This window comes from Dermochelys coriacea, chromosome 5 (genome assembly GCF_009764565.3).
Source record: "Dermochelys coriacea isolate rDerCor1 chromosome 5, rDerCor1.pri.v4, whole genome shotgun sequence".
Taxonomy (NCBI): domain Eukaryota; kingdom Metazoa; phylum Chordata; order Testudines; family Dermochelyidae; genus Dermochelys; species Dermochelys coriacea.
The window spans coordinates 117683985-117693548 of NC_050072.1; the positions used below are offsets into that span (position 1 = coordinate 117683985).

At 42.9% G+C, this 9564-nt stretch overlaps 1 long non-coding RNA gene across 2 annotated transcripts; it reads right to left on the bottom strand.

Moving 5' to 3' along the window:
- Positions 1-471: 471 nt before the first annotated feature.
- Positions 472-7906, bottom strand: LOC122460305. 2 transcript variants are annotated; one of them, XR_006281548.1, is made up of 4 exons: positions 7417-7906; positions 6488-6658; positions 3191-3235; positions 472-665 (listed from the first exon to the last, which is right to left on the bottom strand). It is a non-coding gene; the product is annotated as an uncharacterized LOC122460305 (long non-coding RNA). The 2 variants fall into 2 exon arrangements; XR_006281547.1 differs by lacking the exon at positions 472-665 and having other exon boundaries at positions 2714-3235.
- Between the last annotated feature and the right edge of the window lie 1658 nt (positions 7907-9564).

Genomic DNA, 9564 nt, shown 5'->3' on the forward strand with positions numbered 1-9564 from the left:
CAAGGGGAAAACTGAGCTGGAGTTAACTCCTTCATTGAGGTTCAGTGAGTCTCCCTCTACCCTATTGTACCTCACCACTGTGGATTGTGAAATCCTATAAACCCAGCATGACTTTTTAGCTGATTGTGCATCTACTGCATCCTGAATCTGATGGATGTGGTCTCATCATTAATTTGGACTATTAGCAAGTTAGAAAAAAACCCCAAACCCTAGCATCTCAGAGAACCATTATTTTTCCACAGAAGCAGGAGGCAGTCACTGTTCAGAAAGCTTACAGCACAAAAGTTGTGTTTAGACAGTTACTGGGTGACGAGTCAAAGTCCCCAGTTGTTTGCATCTAAGGACATTTTTTTTCCTTGATGAAACCACTCTGGCATTTATCTTAACTAAAATACTTACAATTTTGCATCAGTAAATTCCTTTTATTGGTCTCTAATTAGGGTCTCTCACACAAGTTGAACTGAGGTGCTTATCATATTATGCAATCATTTCAGACTGAATTTCAGGAGTCCTCACCTTCACATGGGAATGATTCAGGACTTGTAAGCTAGATGCAATAAATAATAAATCAAGTTCAATTAAATCAATTATTCTTGCAGCAGATGCTGTGAAAAGCCATGCATTTGTGTATCACTGAAGAGAATGGAGAAGTCAACCAGTTGGCCCTGGGGAGAATGAAGAGGTGGAAAGTGTAAGGCAGCTCCCAATGATCATTCTGGCCAAAGATTAGATCTGATGAAAGCTACAGTAAGCAGGCAATACAAATATAATATCTTACAACCAGAAGGAATATTTTTATTTATATATATATATATATATATATATATATATATATATATATATATATATATAATATAAAATAAATAAGAGTAGGACCAGTAATTTAGCAATGTAAAAACTTCATGCTTGTAAAAAAAAAAAAGTTTGGATTGTTATGTTTGTGAATCCTCAGGTAGCTGTCAGTTCACTACCCACAATGTATGTTTCCGAGGGGGAAAAAGGGAATTTAAGGCCAATGGAAGGTACTGGAATAATAGCCCTGAAACTGAAAGTCTTTTTTAAAAAAATCCAATAAATCTATCAGGAGTGAGGAGGGTGAAAATGCATGCAGCCCCTTCTTGCCAGCTCTGTGGGTGGGTGGGTACCCCACTGGCACAGCCCACAAACTGGGGAGTAACATCCCAGGAAAAAGTGGGCCCAAGCTAGCTAGAAGCTGCATCGATTCATCACTTGTCCTGGGGACAGAGGTGAAAGTAAGTTGGTACGGCATACCGGCAAGAGCCAGTACACCATACCAGACCGGCTTCCCCAAGCTGGCAATTTAAAGGGCCCAGGGATCCCTGCAGCAGCTGGAGCCCAGGGTCCTTTAAATCAGCTCCAGAGCACTGCTGCCAGAGCACTGGGGTAGAGGCGGCAGGGCTCCGGTGGTGATTTAAAGGGCTCAGGGCTCTGGCTGCTGCGGGGAGCCCCAGGTCCTTTAAAGCACCACCCGAGCCCTGCTGCCGGAGCAGTGGCGGCAGGGCTCCATCCATGATTTAAAGGGCCCTAGCTCCGCTGCGGTAGTGGTGGCTGCAGCCCTGGGCCCTTTAAATCACCCCAGGGCTCCCAGCCGCCTCTGCAGCTGGTAGCTCCGGAGGTGATTAAAAGGGCCCAGGTATTTAAAGGCCCCACCTCTTCTGGTTGAGGCCACACCCCCTGCTCAGGACTCCAGCGTACCAGTAACTCCTTTAAGTTACTTTCACCCCTGCCTGGGGAGCCTCTGCCAGCAGGATTCCCACAGAACCCCAGGTGTGAACTAGAGCTGTCCTTCCCAAAGAGAAGAGTGGATTTTATATCCTTTTGCTATGGAGATGCTGCTTTACCGCACAATATCATAAGTAGATTTGCTCCAGGAAAACTGGGCTTTGCATTTGAAAAAACAATTTCACTTGTAGTTGTAGAAGCATGTTGCCAGCTTTTGCTATTTTAATGGAGGGAGTATGGTCCAGTCAGTAGTCCGGGCAGCAGTGTAGGAGCCAGATCCATAGCCGTTCATGTTCCTGCTCTGACACAGCCTTCCTGTGTGACCTTGGGCATGTCACCAAGGCCCAGATTCACAAATGGACTTAGGTATTGTGATGCTGAGCATCACAGTGCCTAACTTTTAGATGCTTAAAAGAAACACAGGATCACCACTGTGACCCAGAAAGACTGAGTTAGGCACCAAAGTTCCCTATACAATGAATAGGGAGAGAGAGGCACCTTGTAATGTGATCCACAAAAGCCAGCATGCTAGGTAGGGAGCCACCTAGTTTAGCCAATGGGAGATGCTAACAAAAGGGGTCTGTGCTAAGCCCTGCCCCTCTCTCTAAAATAGGTGCCTATATCTGCTAGTGATCCATGAACCGGGGGGGATGATAGGTACTCCTCTGCCCAGCGCACAAGACAGGCACAAGCTGGGAAGCATGCTCAGTGGCCACCTAAGTCTACACAAAGCAACCAAGAAGTTGCTCTTATAACCTTTAGCCCAGGAGTTAGAACATTCACCCAGACATGCGAGACCACTGGTTCAAGTCCCCCCTCTGCCTGATGAGGGAAAAGGAGCTGAGTTGGGATTTGCTGTCTAGCAGTGAGTGCCCTAACTACTGGGCTACAGAGTCATTCTAACTCTGGCCCCATAAATATTTAAATTGGAACAGTTTCAATAGGGGAGACTGAGGGAGCCCCACATCAGAATATCCTATAGCCCAGTGGTTAGGGCATTCACTTGAAGTGGCAGATCCCTGTTCAAATCCCTTGGGCAGAGCGGGGGACTTAAACGGAGGGTCTCCCACCTCCTGTGTGAATGCCCTACCCACTGAGCTACAGCTTATAAGGGAGATCCTCCCTGCCCCGGCTACTTTGTGTGGTGTTCGGCGGCTTCTGAGCACACCTACTGGCTGAGGTCCTGCATGTGAATTAGGTGGGTGAGTGCCTGTCTTCCCCCAGCTCATGGTTCGCTCGAAAGCTCAAGTGGGAGATTATGCACCCAGATGCCTAGAGAGAGCTAGCAGGGAACACGCCCAGAGGCAGGAACACAGACACCTAGGAAACTGACTGTAAAATCTTAGGTGCTGACCAAGGTGGCATCTGGGCAGGAATTGGGTGGATCGCTGTGGTGCCTAAAAATGGGATTTAGGCACTTACACCTGTCGTTTAGGCACCTATGTACCTTTGTGGATCTTGGGCTTAGCTTCTCTTTGCCTCAGTTCTCCATCTGTTTAAAAATAAAAAAAAATAAAGATAAAAAAGAGGATAAATAATACTTCCCTGCCTCACAGGGGTTTTGAGAAGACAAACACATTAAAGATATTTTAGGTGCTCAAATACAAGTACCTAAAATAGACACTGCAAGTCTCACAATAAATGCTGTCTTTCTTAAGGCCCCAGTTGCTGGAATTTTCTGAATATTGGAGAATCTCAGCTTTCATTAAAAATCATGGTAAGTTTCTAGCCCTTATAGTTGGAGAACAGAATGCAAAATAGCACTCAAGTGCCCTCTGAAGGCTTAAAAAACCGCAAGACAAATAAATTTTGGATTCTTTCTATGATTTAAAAAAAATCATGATTCTTAAGCCACACTGAGAGTTTGAAATCTTGACTCATGATTTAAAAAAACAAAACAGCCATTTGGGGTTCCCTATTCTGGAAATAGGAGGAGAGTAGGATTTCAGTGTGGAGCCAGAGCTGAGCAGGGGAACAGAACAGATTCCCGTGAATCTAAAATCACCCCATCTCTAGCTCTAATGCAGCTGAGCATCAGATGAATTTGGCTGCCCATTTATGTGTAGAGGTCCATTTTGTTATGGCAAGTGGCAATGGCCCTATTATCCCTCTTGGTTCCATTGTTTTATACTTTTATATGGTGTCAGAAGGAGGCTTGCTTTGCTCACTGAAATGTCTGTGCTTCCCCACTGGGGTGAAGGTTGGATAGTCTGCTGTTGTGCCTGCCTGGCATAGTTTTGTTAAAGGAAAAGTGCAGGGGAATAAGACTTGCCTGAATGAATAAATCACTTCTTAAAATGGTTCTTCCCCATTAAAAATGGTGACTATCTAATAATTAAACATGAAGCCACCATATTGCCATCTGGAGGATGTCTGTCAGGACAGGCCCATACTCTTTGGAGACACCAGCTGTGAACAGCAGGCTACACTTCTGAACGCTCATAGAACAGCAGGCTCCTATCTTTCTGTCCTGATAGACATTATCAAGCCGCATCAAACTGTGTTTCCTGTTGCAGTTATTATTAAAATGGCAGCCCCTCCCCCCTGGAATTACACAGGTGCCCCTTTCAGATCAGTGAGTCGGAACAATTTTCAGGTGTTTTTAAATACTGCTTTGAAATACCCTCTTTTTCATTTTATGACTATGTCAGCATTTCTATAGCCACATAAGGCAGGGCTAAGACATCTGCAGTTTTCTTTTGCTCATCTACAGATATAAACTTTGCAGGTTTATTATTAGAATTATATATATTGCAATAACACATAGGGGCCCCACAATCATGGCGCAGGACTCCTTTGTGCCAGGCACTGTACAAAAACATAAGAAAAAAACCTACAGTCCTCTCCCCATGAAAAGCTTACATTCTCAACCCTGGAATGAAGGCTGGGATCCTGATACAGAGGCTACACTACAAACGTATGTTGGTATAACTACATCGCTCCAGGATGAGGAAAATCCATATCCCTGAGTGATGCAGTTATATCACTGAACTCTTGGCATAGAGAGTGCTATGTTGATGGGAGGACTTCTCCTGTCGACACAGCTCCCGCTTTTCATGGGGGTGGAGTACCTACGCTGATGGGAGAAGGTCTCCCGTAGGGATAGGTAGTGTCTTCACTAAGCACCGCAGTTGCGCTGCTGCAGTACTGTAAATGTAGACAAGCCTTTAGGAATGCTTTGGTTATCTGTGAAAGAGTGCAAAATGTTTGGTTATGGACCAAGGGCCAAATTTTTAAAGGTATTTATGTACCTGAGATACAGATAGGCACCTATTGGGATTATCAAAAAACCCACTCAACAACACATAGGTCCCTAATTGAAATCACTGGGAATTAGTGGGGTTTTCAGAAGTGCATAGACACCTAACTCCCATTGATTTCAATGAAAATTATTACCTATGTGTTTTTGATAGGCACCTAATGGAATTATCTTTTGGAACTTCTTTCCTGTGGAATGTTCAAACATATCAAAATTACATTTGTTCTGAATCGGAATCAAAAGTTGAAATTTAGAGATTTCCCATGAAGCAAAAAAAAAAAAAACCTAGAAAATTTGATTCGAGACCATATACATATTTCAGTAATGTCAAAATGTTGCATTTTGATAGTATATTAAAATTTTAATATATTATATTTATTAAAATGAAACACTATAAAAATAAAAACGAAATTACACTGACAAAATTAAGTTTTGACTCCCCCCATCAAAAAATTTAGTTGAAATTGACAAGTTCACCCAAAATGTTCTGATGTTGACAAAATAGCACTTTTCAATGGAAAACTTTTCAGCTGAAAGTTCTTGGATCAACGCTACTAAATACCTTTGAAAGTCTGCCCTCAAAGCCCTGATTCAGCAAAGAATTTAAGCATGTGATGAATTTTTATACACATCTTAAATCCTGGAGCCACTCTCTTAAAACCTTTTCTGAAAAGGAACACTCCTTTACTGTATGTAACATCTGCAATATTGACATAATTTGGCATTAGAACACTCTTAACTTTAAGCACGTTTATGTGCTTTATTAAATGAGGGCCCAAGATGGGACATCTAACTGCCCTTGGGCTTTAGATGCATGCCCCGAGTCAAGCACCTGGTGGCTCTACTGTAAGTGGAGCATGGGTTTAGTTGTGTGGTCAGGTTCAGGAATGAGTATACATCTGTCTGTGGGTGCTCTTGTGGTGTATCCACATTGCTGTAGTCTAACCGGCTGCATGCTATCCTATACCCTACATCCTGTGCATTAACTATTATGGGGACATTGTTTGAAGGCACACATTTTGGTTAGGTGCTTAACTCACATTGACTTTTAAAGGGTTGTGTTAGTCTGTCATTTATGTCTGAAAATCTTCACCTACTTTGCAAGCCCCACTCACTCCTCATCCAAGATGAGGTATCCTCTAACTTTGGACTTTGTCCTTGAATCCTCCACCATCAGTTGCATCCGCACCTTCCTTTTCCTACACCCCTTCTCCTCCTCCACCACAATAAATGCGTGTGTGAACATCTCTCTATAAGTTATGAGTATTTCTACTCTTATCTTCACCACCTTCTCTCATTCCAGCTGAAGAAAATTTTCAAAGACTGTTGTTACCCCAGCAAATTGAGACTGTAAAAAATGGTGATTTTTTACATCCCCCTGAGTCACCACAGAAAATATACATTACACTGAAATCTATAGAAAGCAACATTTCACGCTTAGAAATTCACCAAAATCTCTTAATCCGGGATGTAATGGCCACCTACCTGATTTTTGCACTTCTCCATGGGATTTTTCCCAGGAGATGTTTTGTACTTTGCAGAAACTCATTGTTCACCTCTCCTGATGTGATTTTTGAAATACAGCCTCTCTTGGATCTGTGTCTTCATAAGTGTCTGTGCCATAGCAGGATATGTGATTTTGGTGGCAAGTTGATTCTGGAAAAAGTGGAGATTTTCATAATTAAAATTCATAAGTGAATAGAAACTGGCATTGAAAGGGTTTTCCCCTGCCTTCCTTCTCTTTTATATGCTGTATAATTCCAAGCCATTGATTCACATATAAACACACACTCAATGACTTCAAAACTAAGTTGGGCCTGAATCAGAGTCCCAGCTCTGAGCACTCTCAAACACTCAGCTGGTTCTTATGAGCCTAATCTTGTTTTCATTGAAGTCTGTGGCAGAACCTACATTTACTTCAAGAAGAGCAAGGCTGGGTTCTAGGCCTATAAAGTGGGGAAGCAGAACACTGGATCTAAGCACCCTCTCCCAAACTTCAGGAAAGGACAGAGACAGAAAATGATCTGAACTTTTATGGCTTGGTTTTATTTGAGCTCTGCTTCATTGGGACTTTTGTATGTGGAATTACATTACGCTAGCTTTACTGCATATATGGTCAATGTTCTCCTCTAGTGACTGGTCCAGCCATGATAAAAACCTGACATCTAGCAACTAATAGAGCTACTCTTTTAACTCAAATGGTAGGTAGGTGCTTGTGCTTTTGGAATGGAAGGTCTCAGGTTTGTTCTCTTTGACAACCATGAAATCTGTAGGTACTACATGCAGCTGCAGTTCGTTATACAACAATGGCAGGTGGGACTTATGGGGTATGCTGAGCATGTAAATTATGATGGAAAAGCTGCAGTATTTAGAGAAAAGAAACCCGAAAACATAGCGTGACAGTGTTCACTCACTAGAGCAGCACCTCCTGCCAGTAGTCTCGAGGATTAGCTCTCTTAGCTGGCACGTCCTCTTTCTCACCTTTGTCTCTGCTTGCAGACCTCCCTCAGTCCAGGAACTGCAGCGTCCTTCATGACTCAGCCCTCCGGCCGTGCCATCATCCATATTTTCCCCACTTCTGGGGGAGAAGTATCTCCCAGTTCTATAGTCCGGCCACTTCCCCGTGGTGAGTAAGGGGGACCCAGGCCTACCCACTACTCTGGGTCTCAGTCTAGGGGTCCTGTAGGTAGAAGCCTCTAGCTGCCTCTACTTTAACTTCTCCACCAGTGCTCCTTAAATTCCCTGGGGCATTTCCCCATGGTCCCAGCACTTTCTTTGCCCTCTTCTCAGGACCTGCAGCCAGCCAAGTGCTCCCTCTTGTGTTCCATTGTTCCTGCCAGCAACTGCTTTGTCCAAGGTGCTACCTTCCTGTAGCCCGCTAGGAACACAAACCTCTCTCCTTGGGCTTCCTGCAGCAACTGACCCTGCTTTGCCCTGCAGCTTCCTTTTATGTGAGCCTGCTGGGCCTGGATTGGCTGTTCATGCAGCCTCTCTCTGATTGGTTGCTCCCTGCACAGCCTCCCTAAACTGCTTTTAATCCCTGTGAACAGATACTAATGACATTTTTATTTCCATCTTTAGGAAAAATAATTTTTAATGAATTGCTGCCAGTTACAGTTAAACACAAGTTAATATTTTTATCAGTGTTGCTCTATTCATTCCTCCAGCACATCCAGCTCATCACTTACTGAGATTATTCTGAAGTTTTAGCACCCAGTAGACACTTAATTTATGGAAAGATTTCCCCCCTCCCCAAACTGTAATCCTCCTTTTCTCTTATCGGTGATGGTAATTATAATGCATTTTGCATTGTCTTACTTTTAATAACAAGTGAACACACAATCACTTATAAATGTCTTGAATCAAAACTTTTACCAAACTACACTCCAGCAATTATGCAAATAAGTGGACTGAATGATTTTAGCATCTCCAAATTATCATACTGTATTTAAGAATAAAAAGTTATAATGGATTTTAAATATTTATGATAAGTTGTTTATCATGCAAATCAGCATAGTATCTATTTGGTGGCATTGTGTTCCCTAATCATTTTTCTTAGTATAAAGTATGCTGTTCTGACTAAGACTCTGGGCCAGATCCTCAGCAAGAGTAAATCAGTGTAACCCACTGACTTCAATGAGCTCTGTGGATTTATTTCTGTTTTGTATAGCTGCTTTTTGCATAAAAGTTACCACATATGAAAGCTTATGCTCAAATAAATTTGTTAGTCTCTAAGGTGCCACAAGTCCTCCTTTTCTTTTTGTGGATACAGACTAACATGGCTGCTACTCTGAAACCTGTCACATACTGTGAGTAATCCTCACAGAGATCTGGACTTCACTGAATGGCTTTTCATTGAGATTCATTGTGATTTCACTTGCATTTTGTCTGGCTTTATTCAGTGATGATTTAGAGTTCTGCAGCTCTCTAACCTATGATTTATGGACCAAATGTAGGCCTTTGCTCAGTCAGTCCCTGGAATCTGATAGCCTCTCCTCAGCCACCACGGCTCCCTACCGTAGCCGCCTCCTCTTCCTGTACCCAGATATGGAAAATGAGTCACATGACAGGCATCAGAAGGACTCAACTTCCCACATGCAACTATTGCACAGAAGGGACCATATCTTTAATGGTTGTGTAAAGGAATTATATGTGTGGGGATACACGCAAACGTTAACTCACAATGATCAGGGACATCCGTCCACTGGCTTCTATAGCATTTTGTCCAGGCCCTCAGAGCCTAACTTAACACCCACCCAAACAGCTGATCAGCCTTAAGGGAAACAGGATTGGAGCAAATACTGGAGAAAGCATTCCTTCCATGTCAGAAGGCATTTTCAGGTTCTGAATCCTGATAGTTGCCATATGCTGTTTTGCTAGCACCTTTAATTGTTAGACATGTTCATGGCCCAATGGTGTGAACAGAGTTTGTTCCATCGAGAGTGAATGGAGCTAAAGGCTATTTTGACCAGTTTCAAAAGTTCATGTTCTGGGGTCGGTTAATAATACCTACCAATCTGAAGTGGTCTCAAGTTGCACACTCAAAATTAGTGGCCACTTTT